The sequence below is a fragment of the Megalops cyprinoides genome, chromosome 7, assembly GCF_013368585.1.
Source record: "Megalops cyprinoides isolate fMegCyp1 chromosome 7, fMegCyp1.pri, whole genome shotgun sequence".
NCBI lineage: Eukaryota > Metazoa > Chordata > Actinopteri > Elopiformes > Megalopidae > Megalops > Megalops cyprinoides.
In genome coordinates this window covers 22,569,443-22,592,174 of record NC_050589.1, presented here as the reverse complement: position 1 = coordinate 22,592,174, position 22,732 = coordinate 22,569,443, and the positions used below count along the sequence as shown (strand labels likewise).

The window sequence follows — 22,732 nt, the reverse complement described above, 5'->3', positions numbered from 1 at the left end:
CCCTGCTTCAATGAATGACATTTCACAAAAGAAACCCAATGTGAAAAATAACCTCATCTGACCTTTCTCTTACATACATGACAGACATCTGAATTTGGATCAACTGAAAAGTAAGTTCGAATTTCAGTTTTGAAGAGCTGTGTTCGGTACAAATGACCACAGAGATCACCTTATCTGGTGGGAAGCTGGGAGCTAGTGGGAAATTGAGAAGATCTCTCAGCATTTTTACACTCACACTGTGGTAGGAATGTCCTCTGGTAGGAAATAGATAAATTACGCCATGAAGTTAGTTTTACCTACAATTAGACAAAGGTTTCCAAAAAGACATGTCTGGAACATAGAATATGTTTCCATTTTCTATAACACGTGGAAATCAAAGATGACCCATGTGAAGACCTTAAACCTCCCACAAACTCCAAATTAAATCATGTGCTCCAATGACAGGAAACACTCGCTCTCCCCCACTGAGCAGCAGTAACCTATTTAGGAAAGAGATGTTAATACTGGCACTCCAGGCAAGAGGGGCAGGCAGTGTGTGTGCGTGTGTGTGTGTGTGTGTGTGTGTGTGTGTATGTGTGCTAGTGAGTGAGAGAGCGAGTAGGGAGGCTGTACAGCGTGTCAGCATGTATGTATAGGTGCATGTGTGAGTATGTCGAGAGCTCTGCGGTTTGAATGTGTGAGTGTGAATGTGTGTGTGTGTGTGTGTGTGTGTGTGTGTGTGTGTGCGAGGGGATGGGATTCTGTGGGATGAATGCCTGTATGTGCGCATATGTACATGTATGACCTTTCTGGATTGAAGTGGGAGGGGAAATGGGCAGTGGGAGGCATGTTACACGCAACAAAGCAACTGATTACAAATTATGTTTCTGTAAATGCGGCTGTTCAACGGGTGTTTAGCTAATCCACTGGCCAAAAAGTCACTGAGTGCAGCAGCCCCGAAAACATCTCTGGAAAAATGTGAACATGATGGTTTCTTCATAAACCATTCCCACCTGAATGCACAGTCAAAGCCAGTGGACTCAAAGGGAGACTCAGGGTGAGGGTTGATGGGAACTCCTTGTCTTGAGCTCATCCACCGTTGTGCACACGCTCCATTTGTACAAACACACAGGTGTTCCAGTTCAGTTCAAAGAGAAAACAAAGAGCTATCTGATCCTCTACAGCTGGTGATGGGTCCTGCCACCAGCCTTGTCCTTCTGTGGAGCCTCTGTCTGATTGCTTACTAGTTGGTGCAGCTGGGATCAGGTCCTGTGTGCACTCCGCAAGCTAAACATTCCACCAGAGTCCAAAAGCGCTGGGCTCTGTGGTCAGGTAAAACATCTCTCATAATTACTTTCAGTAGCTCTCAATTCTCCTCTGTGCTCTGCATCATAATCCACATGGCTAAAAAAATGATTCTCTTACCAGACTTCAGCTGAAATAGGAACAAAACCCTAAGTCACTTTGGATTACACTAATTTTGTTTTTAATCAAACCGGTGTAGGATCTTGCCAAATAGACTTCTTTTTCTTTTTAATTAAAGAGACGCTATTATGGAACTAAGTGTTCATAACAGAAACAGATTTCACCCACGTTTACCAGTGCTTGACGTCTGTTGGCAGTGTCCAAGGAACTGAGACTGAAACCTATGTCATTCCTTGTTTTCAGCCATCTGCCAATCTTTTTGAGCCTCTTTATTGGATCCAGATTGAACAATACTGTTGCTTTCTAAATGACCACTCAATTTGATGTTTTAGCTGACAGAAAGCCTCCCCCCAACCTGCCCTGAACACTAAACACACACCAGAACCCCTCATGCTGGAGGGGTTAGGATTTGTAAAGCCCCCGCATTTTAATGCAATATACGGTTACAATTCAATGAAAACCGAAATGACGCTTAAATCCAGTTTCAAGTGTCCTTGCATTCCTTGCTAAGCCACAACGCTTAATTTAATATGAGTCCGGCAGCAGGGAGAGGGGTCCAGACAATGGGGCTCGATGCCTCAGGGATGGGGAGCGAAGTTCACAGGGCGATAGAACAGGATTGAGGGATTACTGCGCACTTGAGGTGAGGCAGGAAAAAAAACACACACAGGAGAGAAAACTGTTCTCCTGCAATAGCCAGAAAATGAGAAGAAAATGTGTCAGGATATCCCCTTTGGCTGGGGGGGGGGTCCTAAGACCTGCAGGGTCCTATCATGGTTCAGGGTTGGCCTGCACACCTGAACAAGGCTGGCATGCCTGCCCTGAAGCCACATCCCTGAGGCCGGCAGTCCTACATCGGCAGGAAAGGGATGAGGATCAGGGCCACTATGAGAGTAGTGATGTCACCAATGACAGTTAGTTAATAAACGCAGGACAGGTTTGGGTGTACGGTACTGGCGGCCTCAGACGTCATCACGTGTATAATGTTGTTGCTGTGTGTGTTACGATCACATTCTGCGTTCATGCTCAGCATTTGGGAAGGTGGGCAACCTGTTAACGTTTTCCTTTTTTCCCCCCACATGTGTCACCATGAGACCGCAACCCCAACGCCAGTCAGGAACACGCTGGAACTGACGAGCACGTAAACGTGATATATCACCGTGCTCTGTTTTTGTTTCAGCTTCTAGCATTGACACTGCCTTCCGGAGTTTTGTTTTGTTTTTTCAAGTAAGACCATTACGAAAACATCCTTCAGCATTCCATAATATTATCAGTGGGGAAGGTGATGGGATCCGCACAGGGCTGCTCTCTTAGCGGGATACCAGAGTGCCACACCTGATCCACTAGGCAACCACAATTCCATACTTCCACTGTGGGAGGCATTTTGTCCAGATTATTTCATTATGTTCTCCAAATAGGTGGGCTTTTATTCTGTCATTTCAATGGCAGGATGATTTGTACAAATCTCTCTTATGAGAGGACTCTGTTACGTTTATGCGTGTGCCTGACAGTCAAATCCCCAACTGAAAGTGATATTATAATATATAAGATGGTTCTGGTTACGGTATAAACACACTGAAGTGCCATATTTAATATCAGTGCATAGTGACTGCTGAGTACGAGCCCTCCCGGGCCTGATGCTGCACCCTCTGTTTGGACTTCTTTATGAGAAAGTGAAGTGTTTTGGCAATATTTTGAATGAAATAAAGCAATCTATAAATCCTCCTCCTCTGCATAGCAGCTGCATATGCACTGACCCCCTTCTCTGTAGTAATACAATGTCCAATGTCCTCAATCAGTTTGCACATTAAAGATGAGTTATAATTTATAACTGCAAATTGAGACGTCTCCCCTGAATTGCTTCATGTGACTTACTTATCTTTACTGCACCATTGCAACATATGGGCAGGAGACCTACTAGATGTTTTTTTTTCCTTTTTATTATCTGTCAAACGGTGAGCAACAGCATACTGCAAGAAAATGATTTTGACATCATTTATATCCTGAAAATTCCCCCAGGCAGCCTTCAGAATCAGTAGTACTCAGGAAATAAAATGAGGTGCACAATGTACCTGAGACATTCAATTCAAAGTTCAAATTATGGTGTGAATTAAATTACAATTACAGGGAAAAAGTGAGTTAAATTTCAGTGGTAAAAGTGAATCAATGTATCTACCACAGTTAAATATCTGGCAACAATAACAATAAGCCTCTAGTACGATGGAAAATATCTGATTATTTGCATTTGGAAGAGCTGTCTGACACAAAAGAAAAAAGAAAACCTTTTTTGCCAATGCCAGTGGATGGTTCTGAAACTAAAGCCTGGGTACAATTCATCCCCTCTTTCCACTCATTTCATTTTGGTGAAACTGAAATCAGCTGCTTCATTAATTTGCTCCTAATACCCAAGTCAAATGAAACCTCTTTATGGTCCATGGCTTTCAACTGAATCATGTTTTTGGCCTGAGCATAATGCCGGCTTATGCGATGAAGAATTCTGTCCACCCATGGTCATGCGCAAATGTTTAGTTAAAGCTTTTTAGGGTTAGAGTTGGAATATTAAGCATACAGAGTAATGACGGCGTTGTCATTATGATTATTAACGCCTAAATGGCATAACTATATTTGAGATGCAGGAGCATTGATGAACATGTGTAGAGTAGGCCGTAGTGGTCCCTTGTTCAAACAAAAATATTTTATGTATGATTAGTACAGTCAAAATAGTGCAGACCTCTTAAAATCAAATCTCAGGGGTCCATTTAGAGGCCATACTTAACAGGTTGTAAAATATGGTTTTCTCCCAAAGGAAGCCAATGCTTAAACTGTGCATGTTCTGCCCTGTTGTCTGCAGACATAAGAAGCTGGACAGGAAGGACTCAGTAGCATGGCCCGGTAAGAGGAGACGCTTTACTGCCCATCTACAGGATGAAAAAAGCAGAGGAAAAAAATTATCCTGCTTCTAATTTTCTGCTGAGTCCTGACAGGGCTTCTTCACAAATAAAAAACATTCCTATCCATTAGTCAATTAATAGTTTCCTCCTCCCCAAATTTCTGAAACAGCATGGAGTGTTTATCATAGTTTCACAGTCCACAGAAAATTAAGATCGGACTCTGGTTCAGTCGTAAGAGTTAGTTTAAATGTATAAAGTTTCACACCGTTAATTACAACGCACCACTCACCACCGGATCGCTGAAACCCGGTTTTATTGGACTGCATATCTGCTGCAGCTTGAGTGAATCATGTATCGAGTTAAGCACCAAACATTCCGGGGCAGCTTGAAAAAAAAAAAAAATGAAACGGGCTACAAACCGTACAAGCAATGAAAGTCTGACAGTGCTTCAGTGATATAAATCCCTACCCCCACAATTGCCTCAATCTCAGGCCCAACATTTTAGGTCTGCATTAGGGCAGTTAGACACAGTTCCACTTTGGCAGCTTTGAGAAGTGCTGAGAAATATATCAAGACGTTTTTAAGAAAAAAAAAAAGGAAAATGCCATGATTGATCATCAGGGAAGGTGATTGTTTTTTCTGCAAGCAAACCGTCAAAGTGGAATAAGATCCTCTGAGGTGCCAGCAGATTAGAACCATTAAAAAATTCGAAGGATTATATTATTTGAAGCCTTTGTTGAGAGAAAGGAAAAAAAAAAACTCTTCTGAGAAGCAAACCCTGCTTGGGAAAGCTGGTGTGGAAATGGGTTTTTGGCGTAAGGTGTAATTTCTTCTTTTCCCATGCCATACATTTTAAAGAGAGTTCCCACACTTTTTAACACCACATTCCTTCTTTCTGATTAGGAAGGTACAATGTATGCACAGACAGGGTGTGTGTTTTCTGTGGACTGGTACCTACATATTTTGCGCTATAGAAAATCCCCTTCTTTCTTACCTCTGGAATACAATAAGAGGAGAGCATGTTAAAAGATCAAGGACATAATCAGCCCTGGGTTCTTGCAGTTATTAGGCTGATCACCACATATTTAGGAAAAACTGAGTGGAAGGTGAAACTGCAACAGAACAGCGGATAAACCCATTTTACCTCATTCCCCACACGTACTTCACCAGCAGCGAATGACTACACATGCACTGTTGTAGCAACAAGGTTGAAAAATCTTGGAATAGATCACAACAACCTCACCTAGATGTAATAGCTTCCATACTATTCCCATGGAGGAATTTAGGAACATGAACTTTAAAAAATGAACTTTCAAAAGACACAGCTCATCCGTAACTTCCATCACTCAAATATGGATCATAAAAGGCAGCTGTTTCTTCCAGAGGCGTCTGTACCTATTTTCATTAAGACAGGCAATGCATATAGATGTTTGCCTCCTTTTCCCTTTCCTTCAGCTTTCCTACCTTGCAGTTTCCTTCTCGATGTACGAAAGGAAACATTTTAAAGCAGTTGTTCTCAGCCATCACTTGTCCGACAGGCATTTGCTGGTCGAGTAAGCAAGGCGTTAATGTAAAGGAAGGTGTAATAACAGCCTTTACACACGGGGCTCTTTAATTGAGTCTGGCTCTGCAGCGACTTCATACTGGAGGAATCCAGGAAAGGGCCACATCAAAGACTGCCATCGCCAAAAAAGACAAAAAAATCACCAAAAGACACAAAAGCAACACTGGTACAGCTGATAGGCCCTGTCCAAGAGCAGGTGGTGACTGGCCTTGTTAAAGGGCAAGTGTGCATACTTCCAAATACCTGCGATTGATGACAATGTCTTCAGCTCATTTACAGAAACTTCAACAGCTCCTAAAACAGGGTTTCTCACACACACAGACACACACACACACACAGACACACACAGACACACTCTCACACACACACACACACACACACACACACACACACACACACACACACACACTCACTCACTCACTCACTCACTCACTCACTCACTCACTCACTCACTCACTCACTCACTCACACACACACACACACACACACACTCACACACACACACAAACACACACACTCACACACACACAAACGCTCACTCACTCACTCACACACACACACACACACACACACACACACACACACTCACTCACACATCTATACACAAACACACTCCCACAGAGGTGATTTTATTTTAGCTCTCATACATTTGAGTAAAAAGTTTACATTTGACATACAGTGTTGAAGACTGAGCAGTAAGTTGATGTTAAACACACTTTATATGCACATGAATGTTGCAACTGAACCCTCTACTTTCAGTAATTGATTATTCTATAAACTGCAAATAAACTTGAGTGATGGCTGAAGAAATATGGCTTTATCATTAAAGTCACTAAATATCTCTCTTTTTTCATAAAGCTGAAAGCGGGATCACTTTATAAGCCTTTTGGGCATAGATGTTCTCTTAGCCTCTTTTTTCAATAAAACATCTTACTTCACTTAAGTCAGGTCATAAACACTGGCATGTTACTGTGCTGTAGTACGAGGTAGACGAGCAGACACAGACAAAGAGCGAGAGAGATCGAGAGGGAATGAGACAGAGCAAGTGAGAGAGAGAGCAAGAGACAAATTCTTGAGACAGATTGATCCCTGGTGTGCTCAGACCCACCATTATTTTTCAGATATCAGCCTGTGCATTTACAAATTCCATTTTTTGCTCTGTCTCACACACACACTCAGAGAGAGAGACAGACAGAGAAGGGGGAAGACAGAGAAGAGAGAAAGAGGCCCTAATTTGCCACAAGGGAGACTTCAGTCCAGGGGGAAGATCCTACATAAACATGATCACCTTTTATGACACACACACACATAGACTTTATCAAAACATCACATTGGGGGGCCAGGTCAAGTGGTCCTCATCAGCTGGGTTCACACTCTAGGCACATGGGAATTTAGTTCTCATGCCCCACACCAAATGATCATAATATGGTGTGACCTATCAGATAGACTATGTTCTGTATGTCTAAGAGCATAATCACTTGATGGGAGGCAAGAGTCAAAAGGGGACTTCCTTGTTGATGGGGAACGTAATGGTAAGGTAGAGAGAACATTTCGACCTGGTCTGTCATAAAAAAAAAAATCAGAGAGGGTTCTCTTTCAGTGGTAAGTGAAAAAAACCTGCTCTGAGAGCGAATGTCTTTTGCTAATTTTCAGGACAGTGGACACTGCCATTCATTCCAGAGGTAAAAAAAATATGTTGTTGCTTGCTCACCTGTGTTCTTAAGAGCCCTCATCGCTCATCCATTTTCTCAAAAGATGATATTATTATTACAGAGATATACCAATTGACATAGCTGAGGTTGTCATTGACATGCGTCTGAGGGTAAACGTTGACATCAGTCAGACTGAGGATTGATTGTCCTTCAGACGACAAAGGTTTACATTAAAGATGACAGGTTGAGATCTAGCACAATGTGAAGGCTGATAGTGCCGGAGAGCGTAACGGTGAGGGTTCAGAGCCCGGATGCCACCACCCTCTCCCCGCGTCTGTTTCACCTCAGCCGTTCCAGTGAAAGCCATCAGCCCTCAGCGCAGTGCCTACGCGGCCTCTAATGATTCATCTAAATACTGTGCGGTTTTGTGTATAGATTCTTGGCAGTGTAATGAAAACATAGGGGATAGGGGCCGGTGTAGGTTTCTCTTCTGTATTATCAGATTGTGACACAGAGAGCAGAATGAGCACACTGTGTTTGAATTTATTCAGCTGTTCCCATAGTTTCATGTTTCACAGGCGGCTGCTACAGTACACGGGCTCCCATGTGACTGGAATTAGAATGTCTGTAACGAGTGCTCTAATAGTTTAAATTAGGCCGCTTGTTCTTTTTCGAGCAGAGACCTTTCTCTTCAGATCCTTTCGAGCTGCAGCAGATAAACAGGCAGAATTCAACACGCTCTTGAACTGAATGGCAAGAACAAGCATTTCAGATGTGGGCACTTAAACATGCTCACTCACAGCGACTACGGCTGGATTTTATGTAGGCTCCAAAGCAGCCTCTTAACATGAGCAGAGCACTGCAGAACATGCTAGATTTTATATGACTTCAAATCACTGCAAGGAAAGTGTTTTGATGTCACTATCTCGGAGATTATGCTTCACCTTCAACCACAAAAAATAAATGCTGTACAGAATGTTCTTTTTCTCAACCCCATTTGTGGATCAGCTGCCTAATAAGGAAATGTACGGTGATAACCGTGAAACGGATACGCCATGGAGACATGCCGACCATCAGAAAGGGTACCATGAGGCATGGCAATCTGAGAATCAGCGCTGTCACTTCAAATTCACCACCACGCTGCTCCGTCCTCTGGGATAAAACCCTACACTCATCTCCCAAAGCCCTGCTCATTATCGTATGATAAATGGGGCTTTGCAAAGGCAGTGCCAAAAAGCAGCTGGCTACCGCACAGTATCTTACCGGACGCAGAAGGTGAGGCCGCAGTGTGTGTACAAGCACGTATGCTTGCATGTGTATGTGCCCACGTGTGTGAGCGAGAGAGAGACACACGGAACCTAGGTGTACCTGTTCATCTGTCCGCCTCGTCACTCGGTCCTCCCACTTGCACTCATCCTCCTCTCCCTCAGCATGCAGTAAAGATGAAGACCCTCCCTGGACGTTTGGATCCCGATGTATGCGAAAATCTGGTCAAGCGATCAATGTGCAGTTTCGGCTTGGTGCCATGGCTGTGTTTCTCCAACAGTGACTGGATCATCTGCACAGGGAGACACAAAGGGTTTCCATGTTTACTACCCTTCAGACCGGGGGGAGGAATTGCTCTCTCATTATTGGAGCAGTGTCTGAACATCGAATGGGCTATTACATGGGCATTACAGCCACACAAGGAAGGCAGTAGAGGGGCAATAGGGGACAATAAGGAGATAGTAATGGGCCAAATGAAGTGGAGGGGGTGTAGTGGGCCATTAGGAATTCACTAAATGTGGAACACTGAGGCAGTAGAATGGTAGAAAAAAGGTATTCCAGGGGCAATAGGGTGTCAACAGGCAGGCAGTATAAGGGTAGTGAATGCTTTTGGCTAGTCTCTCATGCTGAAGGAATTCAGGAAGCTCAATCTCCCCGACCAGGATGAAATCAGTCAGCATCAAAAAACCATCTTCCATGATCCAGCACAGCTGGACCCACTGATCACAGACAAGTTAAAACAAGTGCAAACAGACCTGTCTGACCAACCATAACATGCAATCACAGGGCTACAGAACCAGGCCAATTCCTTACATATGAGCACATCTGGAAAGGCTACCTGTTCTGCAATACAGTGCTGTTCCTTTCTCTGTAACACCTGTATCGACTACTGTTAAATAGACACAAAAACTGTTCCTGTTTGCATCTGACTGATCACTTCACACTGCATTTGCATGTGCTTTCCATACAGGCATACTTGAGATTTCTCAGAGCATCACTAGGTCATCATGGATCTTTCAAATATACTTTTGTTTTCTTACAACATGAAAAGGTTACACTCTCCAATAATGGACCAATTAGCTCTCCCACTAAAATATCTCGCTGCACTAATAAACACTAATGATGATTGTTTAAATGGTCTTTTCCAGCGCTTTCCATTTCTACAGAGACCCGCTTAGGACTAAACCTGAGCAAAGTGTATCAAATTGGATCCTTCTGTAGGCATGCAATCAGGCTGAACCACAATGGCCTTCCTATGATTCTCACCAACAGAGCCGCAGTGTATTAGTTACTATAATCACTGGATGGCCAAGGTCAAGGATAGATTGGTACAGGAATGCACACAGACCCTATTACAGCAACTTAAAGAAACACTGAGGAGAATTCTGCTGCTCAAAAGCGAGTACCTTGCCGTGACTTCCAAATGTAATAGTAACCTTTGGCCCTTCACATTTCAACACAGTCATTACATAATTAACACCAATTAAGTAATTTGGGCTGTAAGAATGTCAGTGGTGTACGGGGAGGCCCGTCAATTATAGCAATAGGTGACCCCTGAACATGAGAGGACCCAGAATGCAACAATCACTCCTCATACTGATTTCCTAAAGCTAAAATCTCCCCTCCTAGCTCCCCGCCCCTGAAAGGTCACCCCTAATTTTCACTATTTAAAAGGAGTGGTATGAATCCGCCCCAGAGCTGAAGTGCGCAGTGGAAAAAATGTGTAATGAACGGACACAAAATAAACACTTTCTACGATTTTTGAATGAAAGGTTACATAAAGCATACACAACGTATACACTCGGGAAAGCATCAAATATAAAGCACAACCTTCAATGAGCCCATCGACATTTGCAAATGTTTGCAGTGGGTCTGGAGCACAGGGTGAACCCATTTACCTACAATTTCCCATTTGAAAGTAGTCTGTGAAGGGCACACTTCCGGGACTATCTGAAAGAGAGGCTCATTCATTTCTCATGTGTTAAGAGGGTTAAAAAAAGCCAGCGAGAGACTCAGAGAGAAAGAGAGAGAGGGAGAGAGAGAGAGAGAGAGAGAGAGAGAGAGAGAGAGCGAGAGAGAGAGAAGGAGAATATATATTTAACTCTAATAAAGGTAATATTCTATGCCAATCGTTCATTTGAACGTACATGCATTGATATACCAGGAGTTAGGGGGGAACAACAGTTGTCCCTGTTAAAACAGTCAGCGGTTACTGTGAGCTCACAGAACACAGGGATTAGCAGTGAGGTGCTCAAAGGTAGGCTGAACTGAAGAGCAGTCTTCACGAAGAACGGATGGGTCTGCTCCAAAGGAAAGACTGACTGACACTAGTAACATTAATGATACACTGCACCTAGGGGTAGGATACCAGAGACAGTATCAAAGGATTCTCAAAATGCCCTTTCTGGACATTCCCACCAACCATCTGCTTAATAATGAGGTGCAAACACACAGACACAGACGCAGGCACAGACAGACAAAGGCACATGCGTGCACATGCACACAGGGTTTGCCTCACCGTTCAGCGGTTTACGGGACAGAATTAAATAGCATGACGAGAGGCAGAGGGATGGAGGTGGGGAGGGAGGGAGAAAAAAGAGAAAGAAAACTAAAAGTAAATACTTTCTCTTTTTACATCCTGGTCATCAATATCAGATATCTGACTCGAGGATGGGAATTAATTTGCGTCTCAATCTTATTTCCTTTGCATGCAATCGTCAAGGGTCTTATAGGATGTGCTTAATGAGAACCAGGTTATTTTGCCAAAGGAAGCCCTTGAACAGAGAGCCAATGAAACAGGATGGCAAATTAGTTTCAGGACTTTCAGGACCCGCAGTGCAGGGAAAATCAGCACTTATCTGGGGAGCTTTATTTAAATGTGCTGCTCGAAGCTTCTATTAATGATCTATTTGTTTACCACTTTCCATTAGCATTTGTTGCACATGTTTGCCTGAGGTTTAAGGGAGGCTTCATCTGTGCTCAAACCTAATTACGCGTCACCATGCAACTAGCAAGATGATGCCGTCACAGTGCGATTGAACACACTGAATATCTAATTGTATCCATGGACATAAATGAATGAATGAAATGACATAATAAATAGACGTATCTTCATCTCCACACAGCGGACCAGACAGCTGTAAAAGGTTTCTCTCTATGCTCTCAAAGACTGTTGCTCACATGCACGTCAGTCAAGCTGCGCTGCACATGATCAGCGTTTAAGTGGCTCATTTCTGCGGATTACTTACAGGTGGCAGACAGAGGGTATGCGACAGCCACACGTCCATCACGGCAACCCCCTCAGCACAGACCAAAGGAAAGCTGGACGACATCTTTTCCAGAGAGCAGGCAATTACAGAAAGTAGGTACTATATTTCATTGTCAAAACAAGAAGGAGATCCAGGCAATGCGATTTGACTTTTATAAACGCCAATAATATTTAAAATGTGAGCTTGGGGTTGAACTCGATCCGACGAGCAATTTGGTTCCCACAATTTCATTGTCAGCTCAGCAATTTTATCATTCTTCCACTTAACACAAGTCACTTTCAATTTCTGCCAACCAAATCAACTTAGCCCATATCGGCTTTCAGCATGCACCAATCACAAAATGATTCAATGACTGCCAATACAGCGAGGATCCTGGGTCAACTAAATGGAGGTTAGCAAACATTAAGGTTACCACTACATATACCTTGTCTAGTTGCCTTTTCTTTTTTCTCTTTGATTTTGAGTAAAATCTATTAACTTTCTTCAACTGTACTCAACTGAATGGTGTATTCTGTTATATAGAAGCATAGCATCCCCGCTCACACATGACTTTCATAAAAAAAAAAAAAAAAACAAAAACAAAAACTTCAACCAAATCTTTGATGACCCAAAACATTGATTCACAAATTCAGACATTCACACTGATATTAAGATTCACATTAATTCAGACTGAAAAAAAATCCTAAAATCCTAATGAATGGAAAACATCACATTCTAATACAATGTAACAGAAACACAGAATGTTTAAAAAAAAAGTCAATTTACAAAATGCCAAGCTTTACAAGGACTCCAGAAAAATGCCAAGCTTTGCAACGACAGATCATTTCTCTCTCTCTCTTGCTTTATTTTTTTCTAATGATTTGGCTGCCTGTCTGGATCGGATGGGGGTACTCTTGAAGCTCTGCTCGCTTGTTGCCAGATTACAAAGCGAGCCGAACGATCAAGCCAACCTTGGATAAACTTCTCCTCTGCAGTTCAAAGACATTGGCCCCTACACAGGTTCAATTGCGGGTTCCTTTGAAGCCCTGCCCTCGAGTTCATTAAACACATTTCTCTAACCTGGAGCAGGTTTAGGGATCTTTTGGATAATGCGCCCTCTTCAATGCCAGTTAAAATGGTGACTGTACTTTTAAGCGGTGTCATTAGGTGTGTTATTTGATTGCAGAGATGGCTGTCTTGCTGCAAGAACAATGCAAACCTGCTTTTGCCGGGCATGACAGAATGGGTGTCAAATATTTTCTTGACTGTTCTTGCTTGTTGTTTCCCCCCTTTGAATCTGAATCAGGCATTTTTAATTAATCAATCGTTTCTATTTTTCAATAAAAAAAGACTTTCTGAAAAAGGTTTTTAACCACGTCCACCTTTTTTGGTCAAGTTTTTGTCTGAAAATTGAGCGCTAGTTTTACTTGTTTCTACTCAATTATCTTTTTTTACACTGCATAAAAGCATTATTAACAATATTAATTCAAGGTAGCAATTACAAAAAGTATAGAGCAATCCATATGCTATGCTTAAACTTTTAAACTCTAATGCCTCAAAAGGTAAAAATGTTCAATTCATTCTTCTCACACTTCAGTCATCAAATTCATCAACGCTAACAACAATGAAAGGTCCCTTAAAATGCCAACTTGTTCCCATGAACAAGGTGCAAGTTTTTTCCCTCAACTGCTCAACATATGGACCTGAATGCATGATCTAAACTTAATAAGTGTTTTTGTGGAAATGGTTAAGAATAGGGCTCTCTTGTTTTTGGACCCGGTCCAATATCTTTATGAAAACACAGTTCCACATGTATGTTCCCCTAATAGAGTGCAGCAACCAGGTTCATTGTCGGGTTGACGCCCCAGCTTTAAAAATGATGACCCACAAAAACATTCAGCCATCACACTGGACCATGCAGGTCAGTGTTGATTACTGGGTAGTGGGTCACGTGAGCTACCGCCTGATGAACACAGCAATTACCAACACAACTGGGGCACAGAGCTACTCTACCGCACTTGGTGGCAGAGGAACTGTGAACAAGGAAAGAAAACATGACAAAGTTATACTTTTACTGTAAATGTTGATTAAACTGTTAATGAATAAATAAATGCTAAAACTGACATAGATTGTGGGTAAAAAGCTAAAAAAAATCATATGATTAGGAAATATATTTACAGTAAGAGATCTGTCATTAATCTGTTATTATGTTTGTTGTTATTACAGAAAAAAAAACATAAGGTTGCTTTATCCAGGTGTGGCAACTCAAGCCTGAGCTGCTATTTTTTTTTAAAGAAACAGTGTTTTAACATACATCAGAAGTAGAGAGCAAAAAATCTACCCCCTATGTGTTACTGCAAGGTAAAATCATCCATTTGCTAGATGGAGTTTATAAGGTCTAGGCTGGCAGAGTGCCAGGAGACCTGACGTGTCTGTGCATATCAGGCTGCTGGGATTAGGAATTCAACGCTTTGGAAAAGTGAAAACGACATCCCGGGAACGGGCCTTCCCATATCCCCTTCACTCAGCAGGCCTGCATCTGTGGAACCCTCCTCGCCTCCCAATGCCCTGGTGGAGCGAGATCGCACGCTCACACGCGCGTAAACCGGGATTACTCGCATTCTTTGATACACCTTCGTAATTGTCTTTCACTGTTGTCTCATCTGTCAAAAGCGGTAAATTACAGTTAATCTAGGGGATGACTCTGGGATCATATCTGTCAAATTCTGCTGAAAGATGTGCACTCTGTGTGATTGGAGTTTTTTTACCTGCAGATTTTGCCGCTGTGTTACAATATCCTCTGCCCTGTGTAAAAGAAGAAGAGGGATGCAGAAGAAGAAGAAAGCATTTTTTGCTAAGGAAAAACAAATAAATCTCTCCACAGCACAATGCGACAAGCACAGCTTTGACAAGAGAATGTGTGAAAGACACTTTGCGACTTGCCTTCCAACAACACCTGCTCTTTCAGCCCGGATGGGGGCTTTGATTCTAAACAAAAGGGGAGAGCCCGAAAGCTGCATAGGAAATAATTCACCGCTTCCTATTTTTGAAATTGTATATGGAAACAAAAGATGTGAAAATATCTTCAAAGCGAGGTCACTGGGATCAGGAAAAACAAATCATAAAACCATTAACTTTCTTCTTTACTAACCTTCAAACAGGATGACAGATGTATCGGTAAAACAGCTTTCTGCAGTTGTTACTTTATTTAAAAATGATCATCATGAAGCTGGTGTACATTGCAGTGCTCATACCCATGTCAATAGAAAGTAGAAAAGTGGCTTTCCACCTGGTTCCGTTTAGAGAAGAAATAACTTGAAGGCAAAACATTTTTGTCATTTATCTCCAAATTCCTGAGTGCCCTAAAATGCTGGGACAAATATTGGCTCCCGATGTGGGAGGGTATAAAAAAAAAAAAAAAAACTAATTTTTGAAAATGTTAACATGGCCGATAAGGAGGATTGGGAGCTGTTTAAAGCTTTGGAATAGTGCTTTGGTAGCTAATTCCATTCTTTGCTACCAAAGGGAGATGAAACTAGACGTCCGAGCATGCACCCATGTCATAGGACAGTCTAATTTCACACAGAATTTTAAGTAGGCCTTTAGGGCAATTTTAAAGGCTCCCTCAACATGTATAGTAGAGGTGCACAAGTACACCTACATATAGGTAGGTCAGGCGGTTAAAATGAGAAAAAGAACAGGGAGGAAGAGATGCCGGTTCTTCTTGCTCGGGCACGGCCGAGACATGACTGAAGTTCTTGTCATGGTGTTGCACCCGAGTGCTCAAGTGCACCCTGGATCCCAGCTGGCTTAACTACAATCAGACAGTCTTTATCCACATCGTGAGCTCTGTGCTTTTTTTCCCCCTGTGTGCTACCCTCCCTGGATTCCTTGACAATGAGAATGAACATAGTTTCAGATTTACGCAGTCTTACTTTTGCTTTGTGTTCCCACAGACACCCCCACCCGCATGTGGACAGTGGGTCATCCTGGGCACACTCTGGCACCCCTCCCACCGCCTGCAAAGCTTCCTCTCTCTGTCACAGCACGGTACTGTCTGGGCAGCGTGCCACTCATCAGAGACGTGTTGTGGAGTTGATTGGTAAATGGAATTACGCTCAATCCTTTAATGACACAAGGGGCTGAAAGCGTGACTCTGTCGTTGATGCACCGCGGCCCCATAAGTTGCGCCATTGTGTCAGGGGAACAGCTGAATGAACTCTTTGTGTATCCCGATGCCATCCGTGCTCCTTTCATTTGCGTTCACTCTTTTAAACTTTCGCCTGAAGAGTTTGGGGCGGGTGGGGGGGTGGTCATACGTTGCCAGTGTATAACATTACCTCTAATCTATCACATACTTTCACAAAAGCAGAGGGGCTCAGACTGAATTATTGCTGGTAGTTTTCTTTCCTCTTTTTGCCTCTCTTTGAAAAGCCTCCAAGGCGATTTTGAGGAAGAAAATGAAAATTGACCGATGTCGTACATCATGGACCGAGCGGCCTGGACTACGCCCTGTGGATGTGATTTGGGTATTAATACTCCACCCAGTGGCCAGGTCCATGAACCCCAGTGCACAAACCAACAGACCTATGACTGATGTGAGCAGGCGTCCAAAGCCTGCTCCATTCAGAGCTCCTCGTTTCCTGCCACTGTGTCTGTGTATCAGCCGGTGAGACAGCGGGGACAGACTCTTCTGACCCTACTCCATCTCTTCCTTGTGTGTGTACCTCCTTCCCTGATATTTTGCTCCAGGCCACAGAAAACATTCTCACTGCGGTCCTCGGCTTACTTATAGGGATTGTTATATGTCTGTTCGACAAATGCACTCAGCAAAGTCTTTCCCTTGGTTGTCACAAAAGAGATTTGTTTGAGATTGCAAACCTACGTGGACTGAATGAACTCACCTGATAGACACACACAAAACCACTGTAAACAAATGAAACCACTTTAAACAACTTAAAATGCTGTATTTTATTCCTTAATGCAATAAACTTCTAGTATTTTATTCCACATTTTGCCTGATGTTGTCTTACATGTATTAGTCTGAGAGACTGAAGTGTGGTTCTATAGATCAAGATGTTGTTCAATGTTACCAGTAGAATACTTCACAGCTGGATACATGCAGGTAATGCAAGTTTTGACTTTGCACTATAGAGGATTGCAAAGATGACATTTAATAACTGAGAAATCAAAACAGACTATATTACAGTATCTTCCATAGGTTTTTAATCACCTGCCTTTCTGTTTTGTGCAGTAAGATATGCCATAGCTGCTCTTATCCTTTTTTCACTAGGCTTTCTAAAAGGAACTATTAAAGAATGTTTCTTATTAGGGGTGTAACCATGTCATTCAGTTGCTCAAGGTTTCACAAAGTGCGCATTTTTAATATTGGCACATCTTACACATTTTTCCTCTCTCCCTTCTTCATAGTTTAATGCAGTTTTTATGAGTGGGATTTGCACGGGACAGCTATGGAATGTACAGCAAAACACGGGCAGTCACCCGAAGACATTAGGACTCCGTCTCGTTTTTGCAGCAAGCAAACGTGTATCTGCAAGCGTGTTTTTAATTTGCCATCACAGATTCTGGACAGTGGCGTTGACCAGCATGTGACCAGGCTTTCATCGGGAACAGCTCTCTCAGGGCACGGCACTCTCAAGATGTAATTTTGCATGATACAACGTTTTTTTTAAAGCACTTAAAACTGTAATTTAGGAAAGGTGAAATGGCTGGAGAAAGGAGAACTCTACCAGGCTCTGACTAAATTCAGGAAGGGGAATGGGAATGCTACCTTCAGGCTCCCAGGCATGGACGTTTGATTCGTCACATCAGTTCTCTCATAAACACCAGACCGCTGAAGGCATATTTTCAAGTGAGAGATTATTCTTCGGCTCAGACTAATCAGTGCATCCACATCAATGAAGTGCTCAGATACAGAGCACAGACTATTGTAAACAACACGAACAAAAAACAGCAAGTGAAGCAAATCAACATAACACATGGCCTGTGCTTTGTTTTCTCTTTTATGGCACGTGAGCGGGGTAAAACAGCTTTGCTAACATGTAATTAGAAATGAAAAAAAACAAACAAACCACATGTTCAAGGCTTGTTCTCCAGGCTTAAAGCTAATTTGTTCCACAGAAATGCTGTGAAACAATTGTTTTCAAGCTGCAGAACACATGGCGGGAAAGAGGGTTTCTGGTCATTTCAGTCAGGGCACCAGTCTCGTTAGACTACACAATGGCCCAGAGACTGTGGAGGGAGCTCCTTTTATTGCCTTGGTGGCTTAGATTGGTTTTTGTACAATTTTTAACAGGTATTTTAAACCCAAATGCCGTTTATCAAGGGAATTACAACTGCACTGATGAGAGACAAGGTTCTGAGCCTTCGGGGTGAAGTCTGGTATTTGATTGCTTAATTAAACTTCTTGTTGTTACTGTCGCTGCACTTACAGTAATGATAGACAAATCTATATTGATTGGCTAAAGTGCACAAGACAGAATAATTTTTAGTTATTATTACAGGGAGCCATTCAATAATAATAATAATAATAAAAAATTCCACACCACAGGATTGCTTTGAAAGACTGAAATAGCCAGACAAAAAATAATTACCTCCTCCTATGTGCTGAGCTCATTGCTTTTTTTAGGTGTCCTTTAAAAAAAAAAAAAAGGAAAACAATCTTATCATTGCTACGATTGTATTTTGGGAGCCCTGCAATTTTTAGGGGATCATTAACAAAAGGGCAAGGCCCATGGTCCAAGGAAGAAATCTTCTCACATGACATGCTATGTACTGAATGCAAGTCACCGCACTGTAAAGAAATGCTGGCGTGATCCACGTTCAGCAGCGGTCAAGCAAAATGCACGCAATTTGAAACCGCCAGTTTGCACTGTCTAGCTTGAGATGTCTAGTCAGACTTTCCATTGTCAGAAAACTGAACGTGAATCACGTCTCAATCATCCAGCAAACTCGGAACCCTACGTTAACCCTGTTTACACATTTGGTTGGGTGGCACCCAACAATCTTCAGACAAATCTGCAAGAGGGGCCACAAGAAAATATGTGGCACACCAGCTATGCAAGAACAAAAACAAGAAAGGTGAATCTGTAGGTGATCCTCCCACTCCTTTCTATGGGCGGCTTTCTCTGCCAGCAAAAGCTCAAAGGTCAAACCCCACGCCGGGAACACATTCAATGTGTGGTCTCCATGTCATTCCTTCCAGTGGTCTTCGGCAAAATGCAAACGCAAACTGAATGGTAATTGTATGTGATCTTTAAGATCTGCAGCGATTGAAATTGAATTCAGGTGCTCTGCGGTGCATTAAAGTCATTTTCCCATTAAAGTGTTACAATCCCATGTAAACAAATTACACAAATACTTTTTCCATTAAAAATGAAGGGGTTTTTTTCATGGGTAACTTGATGTGTGCACTGTTTATCTCATGAACGTGAATGTTTATTTTGGTGTCGTTCATATACATTTAGTGGAGACATGAGACGGACCAGAACCTTCTTATTCTATCATGATAACTGTGAATCAAAATGAAGTGACATAATACTGATGGGGTGCTTGTTTTAAGAACGTTATGTCAAACCTGCTGTCCGCAAAGTTACCTGCAACTGTAAAACATTTCACAATGTCATGCATACACACACACACACACACACACACACACACACAGTTAGTTAGCCGTGCTACAGGATAAGCTCATGACCTGACCAATAAGTGTGTATCGCCAAGGGTTCACAAAGTGTTTGTTTTATTCCTCTTAAGATTTCAAAGACTTGTCCCACAAGCAGAAATAAGGACTGAGAGACACCAACACTACTATCTATGCCTTGAGATGAGCTGTCATTACAGTGGAAAATAGATTGTACAATACGGCACAATGCAAATGATACCACTCCTAAAGCTAATGATTACTCTGAATAAGTCTTGAACTAAGAGCCCAGCGCAGATTAGTATATGTATCTCAGAACCCCTGGCTGGAATGTTTTTTTTTTCAGACAGTCCTGAAACAACAACAATGTAAGGCTATACATGTCAAAGATTAGCACCTCCAAGAGGAGAGGCCTTCAGACACTGCTATGTCTAAAGGGGAATTTGGTTACTAAATGAATATCAATATGGCATCACATGAAGATGTTTTGCATCTCCCTACAGTCACGCAGTCTAGTCTGTCCACTCCTTAAATCACATGTGCGTGTAATACATCACTCCCTTCACTTGGTGTATTGATGTCTGACCCCATCGCACACAGAGGAGACTGGAGTCTGTTGCCCCCCACCCCATTCAGCTTTTAAACACTGTTCTCACAACAGAGACCTGTCAGCCACACCGCATGTGTGACTTCAGGCTGGGCCTACCCTAGCTACTGCTGTGTGTCACCCTCAGCCGGCTGTTATTCAACCTACACGACTCAGGGTTAGGACAAGTGCCTGAGCGTGCAGCAGGCGTTTCTATGTACCACACATATGCTTTGGTAGAAACTCCTTCCACTGCTTTTTTTTTTTACACGTGTTCTAATTAATTTTTTTCTAGTTGTGTATACACTGCATGGCTAACAGAAGGGCAGGTCCCAGCATCAGCTTGTCCATTTTATTAAGACCAGCTTCTCTCACAGTTTGTGTTTGAACTTCACAGATTAAATAATGCAAGTCTGTGCTGTAACATTATATTTGGTGAATTTCACATGCAAGATGTAATCTTGACAAGCCATTTGGCATCCCCTCTGAAAAACCTAAAAGCCAGCTTTCTTCCAAGGGAATGAATAAGTATGATAAAAATGTCCAGCCAGAAAGCCTTATCCTCATGCTACGTAAGGCTGTCAGTTGAGTGTCCATTTATACTGTAAGATTAAACCACCTCCATAAATGTTTCTGAGAAGGCAAGCACATCCCCATGGGTTAAGATACCACTCTCTGGTTACCTGTTTATAAGTCTGCCACTGTTGGATGGCCAGCAGAAGGCACAACTAACAGGCTTTCTCATGGACCAAACACTAGCCAGCGGCTGGCCTTGTTGTTCTCTGTGCTGTACGTTTTCATAGGCGACAGCCACACATCTACAGCAGATAGCCTGAAGACAAAACCACAACATTCTTGAACTGCTTTTGCCAACGTCAAACAAAGTCATGTCAAAAAATGGGTTTACTGACTCATTCCACCTAAAGTAGCCAGTTCAAAAAGAAAAACACCAGAAGAAAAATCTAAAGAGAAAAAAAGAACTCATAAACAAACAAGCACAAGGGGAATTATCTGGCACAATCAAAAGAATTCCTGAAGAAATCCTTTTTTTCAATGCAGGAGGTATGAAATCTGCAGCATTCTCAAACCTGGCTAATGTTACATGTTTTCTGTTTGGCGTGACTGACTTAACACAGCCCAGCTTGAGTGATGCCTCCATATCGAAGTTTATTCTAATCTTGTTCAGCATTGTCCCAGACGGATATGTCAGAAGGGAGGAGGCGGCTTTGTGAGGCTGATCACGCTCCCCACGTACGGAGGCTTTTAAAATGCTGTTGCAAAATAATGTACTTTGAAGTAATCACTCTTTCAAATGTTCAACCTGGGAAGTCGAAGAAATTACACTGCAAATTACTCAAGTCGAGACATTGTGCAATGTTGGCCAGGAACTCGAAAGCCTTCACCTTTTCCCAGAGTTCATGAAAGGAGTTCCCAGGTTGAAACTTTGAAACAATCATCACCATCTCTGCACACTAACTTCAACCTGGTGCAAGTTGGGTGAATCTGTTACAGAGGCATAGAGACTTGATCAAATCTGATCAAAGCTTTATATCATGAGTAGGACTAACTTGTGGACAGAGCAGTTAATAACTTGATATCATCTGCCAGTCTGTGACAAGAAACATGCATACGCGTTCTGTGGTTAAATCAGCATGAAGTACCCATTTATGGCTCAATCAACACATCTAATCATAACACATATCTCCATCAACTCTGGCACATACAAGTTTTTAACAACACAAATCAAGCTTATTGGATTTAGAGGAACTTCATGAACTTGACATTGCATATTCCGAAGGAGGTATTGAGGAAAGATCTGCTGCTGCGTTACAGTAGCTGTTTTGTATTGGATCATCAACTTCGTGTTTTGTGAAACCGCTAACTGTTGAAATGCAGGCCCATCTCGTCCAAGCTTCCCTCAGCAACAAACTGAAAACATGCATCTCTGCCCCAAACACAGACAGATCAGATTGTGTCTGGGCTTATGTTTGGCACAGCATCTCCTGTTTCGGGGAAGGCGACGTGCTAAAAGAAAACCCTGTCAGCCCTTTTCAAAGCTCTGGGGACAGCGGCCCTAGTTCTGGATTGGTGAAGTGTGATGCCAGGCCCGGACCTCCCAGCTGCGGACCGGACCACGCGTGCATGAGAAACCACACTGAGTTTTCGCTTGCAGAGTCTGTGGGACGAGAGGGACTTGAGGGCAAACTGCCCTCCGAGCAATTCTCCATTAAAGCCTTCACAAAGCGTTGGAAGGGCTGGGCGGGCGGGGGGAGGAGAAAGCCCTACTTGGCAGCGGGCATGTAAGACGAAGCTACTCCTTCGCTGGGGCTAATCCGCTGCTGAATGTAGCCTTTACAAGTGCGGCTTTTTCCGAGGGACAGATAAAAGACACGACAGAGAGCCCTTCAACCACACTTCAGACGGAAAGGAAGCCTTGGAAAAATAAAAATGTGTGCAA

The 22,732-nt window shown here is 42.6% G+C and overlaps 1 protein-coding gene across 1 annotated transcript in view; it reads right to left on the bottom strand.

The window, feature by feature from the left end:
* Positions 1-22,732, bottom strand: part of LOC118780237 (ERC protein 2) — a 259,125-nt gene that overhangs the window by 17,742 nt on the left and 218,651 nt on the right. Inside the window, exon 21 of the mRNA XM_036532645.1 lies at positions 8,880-9,069. The gene's annotated coding sequence lies outside the window, so the exon portion shown is untranslated. The remainder of the gene's footprint in view (positions 1-8,879; positions 9,070-22,732) is intronic.